The sequence below is a fragment of the Chelonia mydas genome, chromosome 1 (assembly GCF_015237465.2).
Source record: "Chelonia mydas isolate rCheMyd1 chromosome 1, rCheMyd1.pri.v2, whole genome shotgun sequence".
Taxonomy (NCBI): Eukaryota; Metazoa; Chordata; order Testudines; family Cheloniidae; genus Chelonia; species Chelonia mydas.
In genome coordinates, this window is record NC_057849.1 from 165,967,027 (window position 1) to 165,985,468 (window position 18,442).

The following is an 18,442-nucleotide window of genomic DNA, read 5'->3' on the forward strand; positions in this document are numbered from 1 at the left end:
GTTTAACAGATAATTTAATGGGTTTTTTTCGGGCACGTAAATAGAACTTTTGCTTAAGTGTTGAATCCACTAGGATCTTACTCTTCTCTGTTCCATTGCCTTGCCCTTTCATCCAGTTTTCATCTCTCCAAAGCCTGTCAATCCTGCTTCAAGCAGTGGCTGAAGAGGCTATTTGAGAGTAATGTAAGTCAATCCTCCTCCTCTTGCTAAGTGCATTCCCTGTACAATGAACTAATTGTTTGCAAAGCTCTTTGAAGATTAAAAATGCTGAAGAAGTACTGTTTATTAATATTAATATCCGAGTTCCTGCTAGGCGTGTTTTGAGGGATTGAGTTCTGATAACCTTAATGACATTGGAGCACTCCACAAATATACATCAGGTCAACCCACAGCTATTTGTTTCTGTGGCACAATGAATCATTTGAGGATTTTTTAGTAGAAAGCTTGCACTGCAAATGAGGTCACAACAAATGATTTGGTGTTTGAGAGCAGAAACTTATTGTCCACTCGCTCAAGTCCTGTGAACAGATTGTGTATCTAATTTTGTTTTGTCCCCATGCTGTGATAATATGATAACCTTGCACCAGTGTGTGACAAGTGGAAGAGAAAATGTGGTTTTCATGTCATGAAAGAAAAGAGCACAGCTTGAGCTGCTGTTTTAATCCCTCTGCCTTCTCATCCAGACTTCCTTTTTTTTAAACACAGGCCACTGCTTTCCAAAAAGAAAATATTTCAGAGCTTACCCCCTAAATGTCACTCTAATTCTTGCAAAAATCCCTCTCTAAAAAGCAAAATATTTCAGTATTTGAATTTTCTTCAGTGCCCTGATCCATATCTACCTACCAGTCAGGTGTCCTTTGTACTCCTTGCAGTGATTTTTCTTGGCATGTATTTTTTTTTATTGTGGCTTTTGGGTCACATATATAATTCTGCAAGGTGTTTGGGTTTGGGATTTTTTTTCTTGCAAATGTAATGCCTTGGCAACAATGCTGATTTTTCGTTCCTAGTGCTCTCTTCTGTACCAAAATCCGTATTAAAATGATTCATGAAATTTGTTTAGACAACGTAACTATTTATCCTCTATCAAGGCATCATGAATGATTTGGCTTTGAAAAGCATGGGCTTCGTATCTGTTTTCAAAAGGCATCTTTTAGTCTTTTGTTGGCTTCCTTGGGACTTGTATATAACCAGTTTTTATATATAATGAAACTAGGAAAAGAAATTAAAAAATAAGGAAACAAAAGTCAGACAATGGAACTACATCCGATATTGCCCACTGGGATAAAAGTCAGTGGAAGTATTAAGACTTAAAAAAATAAACAAAAAACATAACTTTTTTTAAAGCAGATAACAGGAGTAATACAATTAGGAAATTTCAAGGTATAACCCTATAGTGGCCTGATGTTCTAGTTACGCATGCTAAAAGAGCTAATGAAAGGATTAAAAAAAAAAAATGGAAAGTGTAAGATAATAATGAAAATAAACTGAATTTTGATGTCCAGCATGGTAAAATATGTCCAAGGAAATTTTTAATTAAAAACAACTAGAAGTCAAACTTAAAAGGGGAAAAAATTATCCAGAAATGCGTATTTCTCCTGGAGAACAGAATTACACCAGACAGTAATGGATAACAAAATGTAGCCTTTGTGCTTAGTGTCTGGAGAAACAGGGGGCCATGCTATGCTGTATGTTTCAGAATCCTGTGTGTATTACTTGCTACACCTATCGTATGCCCCATAAGAGGTAAATTTAAATCCAGAGTGCCCTCATGGCTAGCATTCTGGTCCCGGGGACTAGGTAATTGGACTGTAAGAACTCAGCTCTCAGGAGTAGTGGGGATGCCAACTAGAAAATTTACATCCTGAGTGTGTGTGTAGAGATCCCAGGCAGAGCAGTGCCTGGACCCTGTTCAGATTCTGGAGGCTTAATTAAGTATTTGGATCCTCTAACAGCAGTCTGGTGAGTGTCTAAAAGTGCGGGTTCAACTAGATCTGAGACAAGGCCATAAATTAAACCCCAGGCTTCTGCTGCTGCTGGATACTAAGTAACACTTCAGTACTTTAATTTTTAGATCGTATTTCATGTCTGACACTGTCCAAACTTGCCTGTGAATGTTTTGGGAGGGTACCCTATAATGACCAGGAGTAGGCTGAATTAGAAGCTGCTTCTCTGCTGAGAATCTCAATTGTGAGAGGGAGATTGTTTTACAGTGGCCCTGGCCATTATCACAGCACTATTGTGCTGGGTGAGGCACAAATACATAGTGAGAGGTAGTTTCTGTCCCAAGGAGCTTGCAGTCTAAATAAACAGGCAAAAGGTGGGTGGGGGAAGAGAAAGGTGAAGTGACTTGCCCAGGTTGTTGCAGCAGATCAGTGGTTTAGCCAAGAATAGAACCCTGGTCTCCTTAGCTCCAGACTGGTGTCTTATCCACAGGACTATGTTACCTCATTATCCTCCTGTCCGAATCCCAAGTCCCCTCTGGCTCCAGCAGTGGTAGACTGATCATGGGAGGCAGCTGGTGGTTCCCTTGCCTCATATGAGCATGGTGATGGTAGGGATAATAAATGCATGCCACTTAAAGGGGAAGCAAGGGTTCTGCTGACACTTGAGAAAATAGTGGAGGGGAATATAAGCCCTGCCTTCTGCTAAAGTGCGGCAAGTTAGGCTTTCCATTTGTCTCTGAGAAGTCATCTGCTGGCTGTTCTACCCCGTTCCACTTCTTTCCTTATAAAGTGGCAGACTATAACCTGCTAGTGGAGGAAGGATGAGCAGGGGAGAAGGAAAAGCACCAGGCCGAGTCACTGAGACACTGTCCATGACCTAGACCTGCAACAGAGAGGAAGGTTTCATATAGCTCTGCTACCCTCAGTGTTGTATACTACCCTGGGAGCTGACAGGTGCATGGGTGCAAGTCTTGGGGTGGGAGGCCAACGTATTCTTTACAATTTTTAGAGCTGGTCCAAAGTTTTAAAATATTTTTTTAATCAAAGTGTAGCTACTTTTTTTTTTTTTTTTTTTAAACTTGACAAATACAATGAAAATTTTTCAAAGAATAATGAAATTTATCAACTGTTCTCAAAATTTTTATTAAAAACATTGAGCAAATGATTATAGTTGATAAAATGGAAACTAACAGTTTACTAGAAAACCAACTCAGTCTAGTGAAAAGAGAAATGGGAAGCTCAGATAAAAGAATTGATATAACAGAGAAAATCTGAAGAGATGTGATAGTAAATATAGAAATGTAAGCTAGACTCACTGTTCAGCTCCTGTCTAGAAGCCCTTATTTCCTGACACTCCAATATTCTTTGTTTTCCTGAGGAGGAGACTTATAGGTGAGATTCTCTTTCTTTTGTCCCTTTTCCTTCTGCTGATTAAAGAGCAAGACACTACTGCAAATCAGACACGGGAATTGGGCACACTTTCAGTTTTCCTGTTAGCAGGGAAGCAATAAAGCATCAAGGCTGAGATGTGGTACATTTTACACATAAACTGTGCGCCAACTAATAATATTATCTCCGTTCAGAGTCCTTTTGCCAAATGAAGCCACCTCCTTTTTTCTCTCTGTTGCCCATGCTTCTCTCCTACCTAATGAACTGATGCTACTTTGGGGTGTGTCTTCCACCAGTGTAGAGGGAGATTAATTCTATCTTCTTTGTCAATCAGACTGGTGGTAACCAGTCTTGGATATACTGTTTGTGGTCAGTTCCATCTTCTCTTGGCATACAGGCAGCTTCCCCAGATGTTCCTCCTGCCTCATTATGAGCAGCGGATCCTGGTACCTCTCTGCTGAGGCACCATCTTTCTTCCAGGTCTCAAGAGAGATTTGGAGTGACATAATGCAGATGAGGGCAAAGGAAATTTCCTCATGGAAAAAGCTGTCCCTCAGGTGTTGCTCCCCTGAAATCTTCAGAAGCAGGTCTGTTCTGCCCATGCTCCCTCTTCCTTTCTGCTCATGCTGTGATCTTGCTGTGGTAGCTCCATGCCAGGCCCAAGCATGAATGTGAGTGGCTAAAATCTAGATGAACACGCTCTACTAAAGTAGGTCACCAAAGGTTCAGTGGAACAGCTTACAAGCCCTTCTAGATACCCAAGAAGGTAACTTACAAAGAGAACGCCAGTGTCAGGCAGGAGTTTGCAAGATTACATGTTGGAAGTAGGGCTCCCTCCTCTCCTTGTCTCCTCATCTAGGAGTGGGAGCTGGGATCAAGGGGGCCTGTGTTGCCTTCCTATTTTCCTTCATAAAGGAATTTTTGATTTCTCCTCCAAAAGAACTTCTCAAAAGCTCTCCACCTCCTCAGCGGGTGGGCTTCCTGGCCCCATCTTTCATTGTCTTCTCTGACCCAGGAGCAGGAAAAAAAAATCTCATCCTTCGTTTTCCTCCTGTTAGATACGGAGTGCCCTGGAGAGGGCGAGTTAGTGGGTTCGTCCAGATAAGAGTCTGTCTTCAGTCCCTTCTGCTACCTATTTTCTATTCTTTACACAACTCGAGGAGGATCACCCCAGAAAAATGTTACTTGTTCTCCCACATAACAAAATCTCTTCTCTCTCAGGTAGAACAAGAGTCTTCAGAGGATGAGATGGGGAGATAGCTGATTTTGCCTAGGAGGCAACTAGTGATCTGTTTGTTGGGCAGGTGGTGACAATGGGCTGTGCCTATCCTTTTTCAATACCCACCTTGCCCAAAACCTCTTCAGGCTCTGCAGATGGACACCAGCATCCATAGTTTCTAGCTGTGCAATCAAAAAAAGGGCTGGGGGCTTCCCATTTTAAGCTCCCAGACCTCCCTCTGAAGACTGATTTGTTCCTTTGTGACCACCTGGATGGGAAGGTGGAAGGGGCTGTTAATTGCCCATTTGAACTGCGGGACACTCAGCTTGCTTCTTGAAGCCTTGCCTCCTACACCTCTTAAGCAACCGTCCAGCAGTTCACAGGACCCAAGAAGACAAAGCTGTCTGTATCTCTGTACGAAGGAACCACTTGGAATGCCTCATGGCTGTCAGTGAAAGAAGGTGTGGGGGCAGGAAGCACCTTAAAAACCCCCAAAAGACTCAAGAATAGAGAGGACACTGGGGAAGGGAATTGCATTCAGGTGTGTGTGTGTGTTTGCTCCATAGATTTGTAATTCTAGTATGCTTTTTAAGAGTTAAGTAAGATGTGGTTACACGTGTGTTTTAAGAAATTTCTTTGTGAGGCTTGTGTGCTTTGTTTAAACAGAATCTTGAGTGCCCAAGAGGGTGGACCTCTAGAGAGGGCTTGCCTTAATTATGAGGGGGGCTGGAAAGGTCGGCACTGGTGTCAGGGATGAGGGAAGTTGGACTTGCAGGGTCCTACATCCCAAGGAAGGGTTCCCAGACAGGGAATCTGAACCCTGAAGCTTGCCTAAGAGGCCAGAACGAGAGACAGTATAGATTGCTAGACACTGTGCAGAACCAGGTGGCTTGAGAGCCTGTGGGATCGCAAGACTGGTAATTGTGTACTAGAGGAGACTCAGCAAGGGCTGTAACACATATGCCCTAAGTTTGGCAGGAGGGTGCATCATGGCAGGAATGACAGTTTAGGCTGACTTTGGCATCTAGACATAAAGGTGGCAGGAGGGAAGAGGGTGAGGGTTGCAGAGGCAGAAAGAGGAATTAAAGCAACAAGGAAGTGTACACCTCTTTCTAAAGATGTTGATTTTTCTGTCTTATCTTTTTAAAGTGTGAGCTTTTAGGGACTGTTGGGGTTTTTTTATATTTGGGCAGCACTTACAGTTCGGTAACACCTTAAACGTGCTAAGATTCTCATTTATGAGGAAATGGAAGATGCTTGGATGATAAGTAAAGTCAATTAAACTGTGTTAATTTTTCTATGCCATTTCAACACACAGAGAACTACAGTACATTGTGCAGGTTTGAGAGTGGAGAGAGATGTCGTTCTCTTATCTCTTTTGGGGCAGTGTTGCATAAGACACCACAGTTCTTTGAGAGTTAGCAGAGAAAGCTGGTTTCAGAGTAGCAGCCATGTAGGTCTGTATTAACAAAAAGAAAACGAGTACTTGTGGCACCTTAGAGACTAACCAATTTATCTGAGCATAAGCTTTCGTGAGCTACAGCTCACTTCATCGGATGCATTCAGCGGAAAAATACAGTGGGGAGATTTGAAAGCTGGTTACTCTTCCCATATCAATGATTTATTTCAAAGTTTTTACTTTTCTTGCATCTTGGTAGAATGAGACACATTTGCAGAAGTGTAAATAATCAGTTACCTTTGTTGTCAGTAAACAATTTATCTGCTACAAATAATTTCCTCACTGCCATATAACAGCACCCCTTATTGGGTATGGGCCTCATCTGCAGTTAATCTGCAAATCAGTAGAACAGTACTGTATCAAAATGAATTAATGTAAGATGGATGGTAATACCTGTACAAGTGCCAGAACAGTTAATGTTGTGGACATAGAAACTGCCATATTAAATTGGGTTGTTAGTTCTTCTAGTCCTGTCTCTGACAGCATACAGGACCAGTAGCTTCATAGGAATGCTCAAAAAAATCCTGCAATAGGTAGTTATGGAATAACCTGTCCACAGGGAAAGCTTCTTCCTAAACTCCATTAATTAAAGTTTGGCTTGAAGCATGAAGAGACAGCTGCTCCTTCATTGTGGAGTCAATTTAATGTCCCCATGTACAGATGTTGAAGATGGCAGCTGCCATATATTCACACAGGGAGAATTAATTTTGAGTGGGTTCTGTTCCTATGTAAAAGGATTTACTAGAAAAAGGATTCAGGCAGAACATTCATTTTACTTTACTAACAATATTGAAAATAGCCTCTGTACTGCATCTTATTTCCAGTAATTGCAGTACATTTTAAATGTAGCTCATAGGACTGAATTAATTTTGCTCTTTGTACTGAACTTGTTCATACTGTATTGTAAAGATGACATGCAGGGATGGTAACAGATAAATCCAGTTTTGTGTAGGACATGATTTCATTCAATTAGTTCACGTTAGAATGCTCATTTTCATATTAAATTTGACTTTTCTAATTAAATGTGCACCAAGTTGAGCAGAATGCAAAGTAATCTTTCTGAAAATTAGTTTTTTCAAGAGCAAGCCACAAATTATAGTAAATTTCCTTTGGGTGGTCAAGTGCATAGTGGGGTATAGAACTGGGAATCGGGAGACCTGGGTTCTGCCCTCAGTCTTCAAATGCAGCTGACCTGCTGTGTGATCTTCAGCTTGCCTCTTAGGGCACATGAAGAAGGCCACCAGGTTCTATTAACTTTAATGGGAGTTGGAGTGCCCAGCATTTCTTAAAGACCCTTAACTAGTCAGTTTACTCCTCTGTAAAATGGTGCGATTTGCCTGCCCTTTGTAAACCACTGAGATCCATGAAGGCAGAATGCAGATGTTGTCTTTTCCTGCAGTAGGAATATTTACCAACTGTAACCGCACACTGCAATATCTTAGCATTATTTTCTTATATATTTGGAGCAGGAAATAACTGCATCGTCTTTGATGTCACTGGTATAGCTGTTGGTAAAATAATCACCTTTGTGAATGAAGATGACGTGTATTATATATTCAGTCCAACCTGCCTTCTTGGCATTTCTCATGCATCCTACCGCTGTACTGTTTAGGTACCAAAACATAATTAAAACAACACAATTCCTTTTTTGAAAGGACTATATTCTCCGCTTTTCTGTGTTTATAACATTCTTAAATGGTCTTAGGTTTGTTTCTGGAAAAAATAAGTGACATAAAACTTCAAGCCAGATCCAGCACATCTCGAATTGAGTAATAGTTCTTACTTGAAGAATGATGAGCCATTAACTGACAACTGTAGTCTTTAGGCTAGTATACACGTCCAGTCACTCATACAGAAACAGTGCTTCCATACCACCTTTTCCTTTGGTAAGGAACTAAAAGGACCATCAAACCTTTGCTCACCCTTTCCCTTGCTATTTATCTGCCATACCGAGGTAATCCTGCTGTGCTCATTGCTGTGGTAGCTAACATCTTCCAAAATTCTATAAATGAATATTAGTGGCCTCTTCGTTGTCCTCTCTTTTACACTCCCTGTCCAGGGACAGGTAGAAATTGTATTCAAAATAGCCATTCAGTTAAGAGGCAGCAGACATTCTTTTTTTGCTAAGTGTGAAACTGTGCATGTTTAAAGGAGGCAAAACTGATACCTCAGATTTTTGCTGAGGAAAGCCACAGTCAACTGAGGAAAGTTAAGAGTAACCTCTCATCCCTAGGTTTTTGGTAGGGCCAAACATCCATTTTAACAAATACCAATTTTAAAGACACATAACGTGAATTATTCCACAGGATATGCATAGTGCTTTTAAGTTTCGGAGTTTTGCATCTTAACAATCTCTTTGCATTTAAGGTTGATCTTAATCATTCTGTATATAACTTACAGTAGAAAAGTGTGCGTCTTTTGTCCCTATGTAGTCGCTGGTTCACACAGGAAGTTAATCAATCTGCTGCAGCTGCTAGCAAGGGGACATAGGCTATGCCTACACTACAGGCGCTAAAGGTGCACAACTGCAGTTGTAACGTGCACACTTGCTAAAGCGACAGAAGTTTTGCCTGTCACTGTGGTAAATCCATCCCCTCAAGAGGCAGTAGGTAGGTTGATGGAAAAATTCTTCTGTTGACCTAGCAGTGTCTATACCAGGGCTTAGGTCACAGCTGTGAGCAATGTAGTTAGGTTGACCTAAGTTTTAGAGGTAGATCAGGCCTGAATCCTTTAGTTCAAGCAGTTGAAGCTTATTCTTTTAGTTTTGAAGGTCTTGGGTCCAAACTCTGATCCAGTGATAAATTTATCCTAGGACGACAAAGAGACAATAACTTAGAAACCTTACTGCTTTAACAGTACTATTCTAAACTAAGTCACACTCTTCTAGCCCAAAGGAACCTCAACATGTTCATGTTTCTGTGTGTGTGTGTAACCCATAATTTATACAGTTTCCAAACTGAGCAATTGACATAGCTCAGAAGGTACATTCAAAAAAAAAAATCTTTGCTTTTTAAATAATAGCAGAACACTTTTGTGTTTGCTTTTCACATGCTCTCAATATTCCAACACTGTATTTCTCATTATAACTGTTTTGACAATTGATGTAAGGGACTCATTTATGCAGGAGGTGAGACCGGAGATGATCACTGTAGTCCCTTCTGGACATAAAAATCTCTGGTACGCTTTCTGGAGGAGTAGTCACTAGTGTTTATAGCCAGTTAAGCTGAACGTATGATTGTGTCCCCAGTGGGGCTGGGAAACGAAGGAACACACACAAGAACTGGGAGCAGTGAAGGTTCTGTCTCTTTTGGGTAAGCACAGCTGGCAGGAAGAACTGAGCAGAGAGAAATAATGTAATACCTAGTGCTGTGTGCTACGGAAAGTGGGATTGAAATGAACTCTGATACTCAATGATCACCACTATTTCAAACTGAAAGGCCACTTTTATTGAAGTGTTATTGACTGCATTTTCTCCAGAGAGCGATTGTTACTGAAATAAACACAAATATGTTTTCGAGGATAAGTGTTGGATTGATCTTCTAAATTCATCTCCATTTGTCTCAGAAGTGGAGAGACATAAAGTACCTGACTTATGTTTTTAAGTGTTTGTTGGGTATATAGGAAGACTGAAACTTTCACTAACGCTCTGCTCATTGGGTGAAATAAAGGCATTGTGGAATCAGACCTGTAATTTCTCTGTTGGAAATGTTAAAACTCAGCCATTTGAAATTCTTTCAAAGCCAGTCTTAGTGCATGAGAGGAACAAAGGACTAAAACATAAATATTTTTTTTTAAAGAAACAAAAGGTGTGCATTTGCACATCTTTTGGCAGTTCAATCAAATGGATTCTAGTTCTGGAGAGTTAGGAAACACAATATAATATTCTAACAGGGCTGACCTAACTGCTGCATGTAGTGGTTAGAGGCCTACAAAAGACTGTTCATCACTATCTTCCTTTGATGTACAAGCCTAACTATGTTTAGAGGAGATGTTCCCTAGTACATAGGTGAATAAGTTATGGGACTCATAACTTTAGGATACACTCATATGCAGTTGGAACTCTGAAGAGCGTTTATTGTATTAGCGCCTATGGCTGGGCATCTCTAGAGGGAAAAAAAACGGGAATTCTGAAAGCGTGAGGTGCACTGAAAACTAGAAATTGGGATGCGGGATACAGATTAGACAGACCAAGTCAATATAATGGTCTTGTTTGGGAACTTCAGTTCTCACAATGCTGTGCCTAGCTTATTGGAGTATTGCAGACTTCTTCTGCGAGTGGAGGGTTCACCATGTTACTATGCCTAGGAAACAAATCTGGACTTCTCCCCACAAAGTCATCTTTCCTGAGACAATAGGGCCAGAAGAGACCAATTGGATTAATCCTAACATGATCCCCTGCATTTTGCAAGATTATGCATTTAGAGTTTTACATCCTTATCCTTTCCTCCAGGCACTTTACTAATGACATTACTCCCATTAATACATTTAATTTAATCTCTTCTTGAACATTTGTAGTGATTGTGCCTTGACCACCTCCTATTTTGTTGTTTCCTACTGAATATCCAGCCTAAACTGTTCTCTCCCTCAGGCTATTTGATATTTTGTCCTAAATTCTTCTGGGACAATGAATAATTCCTCTCCATTTAGGTTGCTACTTGGAAGATATTTGTAGTGTGAATCATGTTCTCTCTCCCCCAGTCGTCTTTCTTAGTCTACATATTCTCTCAAGTTATTCTCATCATATCTCTTATCTTACAACCCTTATACCACTTTTATTGCTTTATTAATTTACCTCTATCCTGAACTGAGTACTGTGATGGTTGGGGGGCATTACCACCTTTTCTGGTTTATATGGGATCTTACCAAATACATTAGTCGTTGGACCAAATGGCTAGTGGGACTGAATGAGTAACCAGTCATTCACTGAATAAAACCAGCAAAAGATCAAAAGAATAATAACTCTTTATTGGAAGAGAATATTTATCATACATTAACTGCCAATGAAGTATGGTTCTGTGTGTCTGTGCCTCACTGTATGCCAGTTGAGGCTCAAGTGTCCTTTAAGATTTATATCACTTTAACTCCACTTGCTAGTGACACATACCAAACTAAATATGAGTTTCCCTCTTCGTATGGTGTGAAAATGGCTGAGAGAGTTCAGGGTGCACAACTAGGAATCTGAGTTCCATTCCCATCACAGTGATCATGGGCACACTCATTTAACCTCTCCATCTCAGTGTCTCACTCGGTAAAAATGTGGGAGATGATTGCTAATCTCACATGGGTGTTGTGACCTTTGTTAATTTTAAAGTGCTTTGTGATCTATTTGATGAAAGACCAAAACCTGTTCCATGAAGCAAAGGTCTAGTAAAATCTTGCCTGTGAGAAGCATGTAGAAGTTGGGGACAATTTTTCCCTGTCTTTCTTTCCACCATCCTGGAAAATGTACACCAACCCGGGCAAGTAGGGCCTGCAGCTAGTACTGCAGACTATAGGGAGAAGTTAAACACAATCAGGTGCTTCCCTTTCAAGCAGTTTTGAGGAAGAAAGGTTGTAGAGACATGCTAACTGCATTCTGTGAACTCCTGTGAACAGAACCAACTCAGCACCATGCTCTGCGGCCTTCAGGAAGCTGTGAAATTCGTTTGAGCAGGTTTGGTGATGCTTGTCCTCACTTTGTGGCAGAAATGGTGTTTTTGCTGTGTTTTGGACACTCCACACAAGGGCACAGGTTGGAATATATTTGTATAAGAAGATTCCAGGATTGTCACCTGACTGTGTGTCATTTTGAAGCCTGGAGTGTCTGTGGCGTCAGTGTGAAGTTATGGAAACAGCTGAAAGCAAGGCTGAGAGTGCTTTCTGTTCAGAATATCACCAGTTTCAGTCATCACTGGAATTCCCAATCTGTTATAGTCCAATTTTTAAATTCTCAGCCGTTTGACTTTATGAATTACACCTGTGTGGTGTACAGATACAGTATGGCTTGTATCTGTTATGCCAAGAGCGCGTGACCATTCTGATATCAGAGATGACTCAACCAATCATTACCCTTACTCTGCAGCTAATTTGAATGCAACAGTTTCATTGGTTGTATGAGGGAGACTGCACAGACGGTGGATTCCTTGGCCCAACTGCCACAGTTCTTCAAAGCCACCCACACAACAACACAGTTAGCACATTCAATAAACCCAAACACACATTGCCCCTCACAATAACAAACCTCCCTCATTCACCACCCCCACTAATCAACACAAGATCTTTCAGCACAACACACATATTCGCCCACCCTCAGTCAGACATGCTATAAAACCATAATGTTGAGCAGCAAAGCTGTGGGTCATCACTAATAATAAATACATTGTAAATAATGTTCAAAATAACAGAAACTTGGGTCTTTCTAGTCTCTGTCCTGACTGGAATGGATCCTGCTGCATTGTCACAGTTCCAGTAATCCTTTCATTTAATTTCATTATTCATTCTTTTTGTTTTTTCGTATCCAGAACTACATACTGTATTTTTCTTCCTTGGAGGATTTTACACCCCCATCTTCTGTGTCAAGATGACCTGTAGATGGACTATTAGCAATGAGGCCTCCCACACACTAATATTACAAGCAGAAGAGTTATATTAGGTTCAAAGGGGATATTGGTCACATTAGTGGCAGGTCAGGAAAAGCTCCATAAATTGTAGCACTGCCTCTATTGCATTACCACCTTTCCTTTTCAGGAGGGGAGAAGTTAATGTCCTTGCTGCTGTACCCTTTCCCCAGCTTCTTAGCTCTAGATGATGTGTACGGTCATACCTCCCTCTAGTGACTGGCATCAGTAAGGGTATTGACAGCTTAGTTAATCTGGAAGGGGGTTGTAGTTTGCTGCTGAAGGTTCCAGATGCAGACCCCGTTGTGACCACGGGGTGCAGGAGATGTGTGCACACAATTATATTAGATATGTCTCCACTACTGTCTCAGCCTAGAGTATTTTTAAGTTGTCCTACTCCTCCATAAATAGTTCCATAGCTTGTCTGTGCTTTCCCAAGCAGTTGCAGAGTGAAATTCACACGATTCTTTTCAATTTCACTGCTGCCCACAGGGTTCTGAATAGCAGCAGAGAAACTGATGAGAGTTTTGTTCATTTCCCTCTGGTGCTGTTTAGGAAAGCGATTAATAGCGGACCCTGGAGTGATCTGGCTGTAGGATCGGACACAACTACATAGGTTCATGTTCAGAAGCCTCCCTTCACAACTCTAAGGGGGTTAGGCACACTTTCTGTATGTGTTTTTACATCTTAAATTCTGCAGAAATCCATGGATTAGTGGGGAGGGAGGAGGGGGACAGTAAGAGTGGAAACTAGGCTCAAAAATTCTGCTCTTCAGTTGAGTATAATCCCCCTCCTCTCCTCATCTCCCCCCAGAGTAAATGCCTGCTGCTGCCCTGGAGCTCTGTAGAGTTCCAGAGAACTGCTGGGAGTTAGTTCATTCTCTTGCTGTGCTGCCATATGTGCTCCCTATAAACTCCCAGCTTGTTGATCCTTGTAGCTCCCTGCTGCTTCTATACCCCCTCTGCAGGGAGACGCTCCATCTTTTTCTCCCTTCCCGGCAGGCCTCAGGGATGGGTGACAAACGGATGTGGGAGAGAGGCAGATATGCATCTTGAGAGGTTACGCCTGACAGGAGGTATTAGGAATGAAGAAGAAAGAAAATACTGGGGGGTGAGGAGAGAAAGGCAACCTCTGTCAGATGTTCATTAAGCCCAGTACAAAATTACAGAGGGTGGGTGGGATCTAGATATAGTGCTAAGCATCCTTCCCCTCTCCACCCAGCTCCCAAGCTGTTAGGAAGATGGAGCGTGTTGGGTTTCTTACCAGAGCAGAGCCATTGGCCCCTCTGGGATTGGGAGGGAAAGGACTTCTGTCTTTCCTATTGGCCTGCTAGTCAGATGCCAAACTTTCTAACTGGTAGAGTTGGGTAGATTTTCAAGCCATTCCATTGTGTATTGTTCCCACTTGGTTTTATACCATCATTTTGTAATCTGTGCCATGACATTTTCATCTTGTTGGCATTTATCCAGTTTCTTAAGTAGCTCTATATTGAATGCCTTCCTGAAATCCAGATGCACTGTATCTTTGTCCCCTTTATCTATGTAGTCAAGAATTACATTGATGATCTTCTAACATGTATTTTAATAAACCTGTGTTGTTTAGGCAATATTCTTTTTGATCTATTTGTATTTATACCATCATTGTGCTAATTTATGTACCCAGAGATGTCAGAATACGTGCCCAAATAATTTTCTTCTTTTTCTGTCTGCTGTTAAGATAGGTTTCATGTTTCCCTCTTTTTAAAGTCATGAGGTAAAATTCTAGCCCACTGGAATTTTTACTGTTGGTTTTAATGAGGCCAGGTTTTCGCATATGGAATATGTTTCTTTGCTCGTGACGTACTGAAGATCCTTGTTAGAGATTCTTCCTTCAGTTCTTCTAAAACTCTTGGGTGCTGTTAGAGCCACTGCTCTGTTTCCAGTTTGTTCGTCACCATGGCTCCAAAATTATTGTTATAAAGCATGGAATGGTATTGGCCTTTGAATGAATTTTGTCTAGAAAAAAAATAATTTCCCTGCCCTGAGCTAAAATAGATAAGGACTTTAATATGCGCTTCTCTAGATGTACCAGATACTGTGACAAATACCGCACACTGTTAAAATTAGCTTTTTTATTTTGCAGACCTTGACAATTGTTGCCTGTATTGACATTTATATAGCAAATGTGTTCTGCAAGAAAAAGGTTCAGTAAAAATAGCAATGGTGCGACAGTGAAAATAGCTTAAAACCACATACCTGTTCTTCTGGCCCCTCTGGGCCAGAAGAACAAGTCTCAAAAGAATCTCTTTTAAATCTCAAAAGAATTAACGCTGATAGTCAAGACATACAAAGAAGTATAAATTGTAATACTGTTTCCTTGCCATCGTAGTTTCTGTCTTTCAGTAAATCTCCTCTTGGTCAGGAAGGAATAGACCCCATTTTTGTCCTCTCCTGAATCTCTGACAACTTAACACTACTGAAGATGCTCAATCCGTTTTTCTTAAGGAGTGCGCTGTGGTGTTAAAATTGTATTATATTCTTGATGTATCATCTAGTGAAATGAAACTTGATTTAATCATTTTGGTTCACATCCTGGGTCATATCACCAGGCTTTCAGTAAGACACACAATTAATCATTTACAGCGCCAGATGACTTTCTTCATTCACTGCATGCTTCTGTCTTTTAAACATCTTTGATTGCAGAGAGAAAGAGTAAAGTGATCAGTAAATGGCCCGTTTACCCTGACATGAGAGTGCAAGTTGTTTATCAGGTTTCCCAGCTTTCTAAACTAGATTTGAGAGGTAAGGTGATATCTTTTATTGGCCCCACTTCTGTTAGTGGAAGGGATAAGCTTTCAAGCTACACACATTTCTTCTGGTTTGGGGGAAGAAATCAGAGTGTCTGAGTTGAACACAAGTTGGGACAGGTGGTTAAGCATAAGGGGTAACATGTGGTAGGAAGTCACGTGAGATGAGTGTGCTGTAAGGGTTAGATGGTCATGCAAAAGGGGTTTGAAATGGGCCATTAAGGGTTAGCAGGCAGATGTATGTTACAGATTGTTGTACTGATCCATGAAACCAATGTCCCTGTTAAGTTCATGGTTTTTAGTGTCTAGCAGCATTATGAATTTAAGTTCCTAGGGTCACCTTTTGAAGGTGTTACACAGATTTTCTTTGAGGACGAATATTGAAAGATCATTTTGTGAAAAAAGTGTTCGCCCGTGGGTGATATGGTATTTTTGTCTTCTATAATTTTTCTGTGTGAGTTCATTTGAGAGTGTAGTGATTGTCTGGTTTCACCCACATAATTGTTGTTCCGGCATTCGATGCACTGTATAAGGAACACCACTTAGAGTTGGTGTGTCCTGGTGTGTGGGCAGCTTGCTTCTGCTGATGAGCTAGGGGTGAGGCTAGGGGTTATTTGAAGGCTAGAAGAGGGGGTTCAGAATGATTTGAGGATGTGGTCTCCTACAAGCCTTCATTGTAATTGGGTTCCAGTGTGGGATGGTAGGTGACAACTAGGGGTATGTGGCCAGTGGGTTTTTTCTTCCTGTTTTGAAGCAGGATCTGTTGGTGTTTTTTGGAGGCCCTTTCCACAATGTGCTCTACTGCTTTGTTGGAGTGTCCTTATTTAGGGAAGAGAGTTATAAATGTGTATCCTGGACACACACTCTTTGGAACAAATTCTGTGGTATTTGAGTACCTGGCAGATAACAACAGATTATGTGGGTGTGTTTGGGGTGGTTGCTGGATCTATGGAAGTAAGTAGAGTGATCTGTGCATTTCTTGTATATAGTTGTTTGTATGGTTCCCATCATTAAATTCCTATATAAATTGTGTATGTTGGGTGGTCTTTTAGTTCTTTATATGGATGGTGTCAGAGAGTTCTGTTTTCCTCGTTGGTGTAATCATTGCAGTTAAGGACTATGATATGCCTCCCTTTGTCTGCAATAAACTATACTTCTCAGGTGGGTGGGGAATCATTCTCTTGATATTGTATTAAGAGCCATTATTGCTAATTACCCTACTGTGTTTTGACTTAAGATGAATTTTCAACAATTGCAAATACCATTTTGGTTTTGAGTAATTTTATATTTAAAAACTATAAAGCACTGCAGTTAGCATATTTTTGTCCAGCTTGCCACTCACCCACACATTCTTCTGGCCCATCTAAGATAAAGGATAAGTATACTCTGCTTTAGAAGTGTGTCTACTAAGGAAACAAATGACATTCATGCCTCAAATCTGAGACCCGTCTGCTCCTAGGTGGAGGTGCGACTGGGCACATCTGCATGCTGCCTCTGCCTGTAGATGCTGCCCCCACAGCTCTCATTGTCCTCGTTTCCTGGCCAATAGGAGCTGCAGAGCCAGCACTCAGGGCAGGGCTGGGGCAGAGCGCAGAGCCGCTTGCTGCGCCTCCATCTAGGAGCAGCCTGGACATGTCGCTTGTGGGGAGGCGCTTGAGGTGAGGGCCCCCTGGATCTGGCACACTGCACCCTCTCATGCGCCCTATTCCTCTGCCTTGAGCCCCGTCCCGCACCCAAACTCCCTCCCTCTTAGTTAACCGGCATTTTTTTCACTTACCGGCACCCCCCATTCCTCCAGCATGCTGGATAAAAAAGCTTTTACTGTATTATCTGTAGTTTCACTAACTACAGATAATACATTGCTTCTGGTCACCATATCCTTCAAGATTTGAGAACTAGTAGATCTCGTCCTTTCACTCCCTTTTTATTCATAGATTGGAAGAAGAAAACAAGCTTTCTTGCTTTTTTAACTCCCTGTCATTTCTCAACTTTGAATGAACTAGTCATTGAACTGAACTGTTTTTGAATAAACTGAAATGAAGAAATTATTCTCTACACTTGCAGAAGAGGCTACTACTGTCAAAAACTGGTTTAGCACTTAAACTCTGTTTCCAGGTGCTTTTAGCCAGTGACTTCCTCCAGTTCAGTGGTTTGACTTCCTTTGCATATGTCTACACGATAGAAGCTCTGCACGGGCGAGCCTATCTAAGCTAGCTTGGATCCAACTAGCACAGGTAACAATAGTGATGAAGACCGCACAGGTTTCTGTGCAGATAATATAAACCCGGCATGGACCCTGGGTATGTACTCAGCCCACTAGCCAGCCCTGAAGTCCGTGCTCGGCTGTCTTTGCTGCTGCTATTATCTGGACTAGCTGGATTCAGGCTAGCTTGGGTAGGCTAGCCCATGCGCAGCTTTCCCTGTGTAGACATACCCTTAACTAGTGGCAGCAAACATGTACTGCTTGAATTATATTTCTTTATTTAATTTTAATTATTTTAATAGATTATAGCTTGTTTAGGTCTTAATTTAGGTTGTCATAATGTCTAATCTTTTTAAATAGGTTTATTTTTAAAAGAAAAATGTGTTTAATTTAAATAAAAAACCCAGTGTAAATGTCTGATTTATGGTTTTTTAAAAATCATTAATTTTATGAACGCTGTGGCTTGTTAATATAGTCCTGCAGATAAGATTATTTAAAGCTTTGAACTGACCTTTTTCTAAAGGTTCTAACAGAAGGGCACATTCACTTCTGCACACAATCCTATATGACCATAAATAATTATTGATTCGAGTATCTGCTGAAACAATGTGTTTCTATTAGATTTTCAGCTTGGAAAAACTTTTCATCCAGAAGTCCATGACTTGAAAAGGCTGAATTTGATATCTTTGTTCCAGTGAAATTCTGTAAATTTAGTTATTGCTGGGGGAGAAAGGGAATCAGAGATACAGGTTTTAATCATAAGCATCTAAATATGGTGTACTATTCTGAACATGAAACATAAAAGTATATTGGTGAATTATCATTTTTGCCATAGGTTTTAACTTCCT

The 18,442-nt window shown here is 41.0% G+C and overlaps 1 protein-coding gene and 1 long non-coding RNA gene across 8 annotated transcripts in view; both read left to right on the forward strand.

The window, feature by feature from the left end:
• LOC102936614 (amyloid beta precursor protein) overlaps positions 1-18,442 on the forward strand; it is a 301,370-nt gene that overhangs the window by 74,766 nt on the left and 208,162 nt on the right. The window lies entirely within an intron of this gene.
• On the forward strand, positions 9-3,013 carry LOC122464098. The gene is made up of 2 exons (XR_006287974.1): positions 9-2,187; positions 2,318-3,013. It is a non-coding gene; the product is annotated as an uncharacterized LOC122464098 (long non-coding RNA).